Genomic DNA, 303 nt, shown 5'->3' on the forward strand with positions numbered 1-303 from the left:
ATTTTTCTATGATTTCAGGTATTTTCTGGCTGAAATTGAGGGACCTGAGCAAAAATCTGATTCAGAGACGGAAAAGGACTGCAGATGCTGTTAGATTCTGACCTCCCTGCACTTGAAGTGGATTTTCTGGAGCTACAGAAGCCCAATTGGCACGCTCTCAACGGCGTTGGAAAGTAGACATCCTGAGATTTCCAGCAATGTATAATAGTCCATACTTTTCCTGAGATTTGATGGCCCAAACCGGCGTTGCAAATCAGCTTCAGAAATCCCAGCGTTTAACGCTGGAACTGGCATAAAAATTGG

The sequence above is a fragment of the Arachis duranensis genome, chromosome 2 (genome assembly GCF_000817695.3).
Source record: "Arachis duranensis cultivar V14167 chromosome 2, aradu.V14167.gnm2.J7QH, whole genome shotgun sequence".
Taxonomy (NCBI): domain Eukaryota; kingdom Viridiplantae; phylum Streptophyta; class Magnoliopsida; order Fabales; family Fabaceae; genus Arachis; species Arachis duranensis.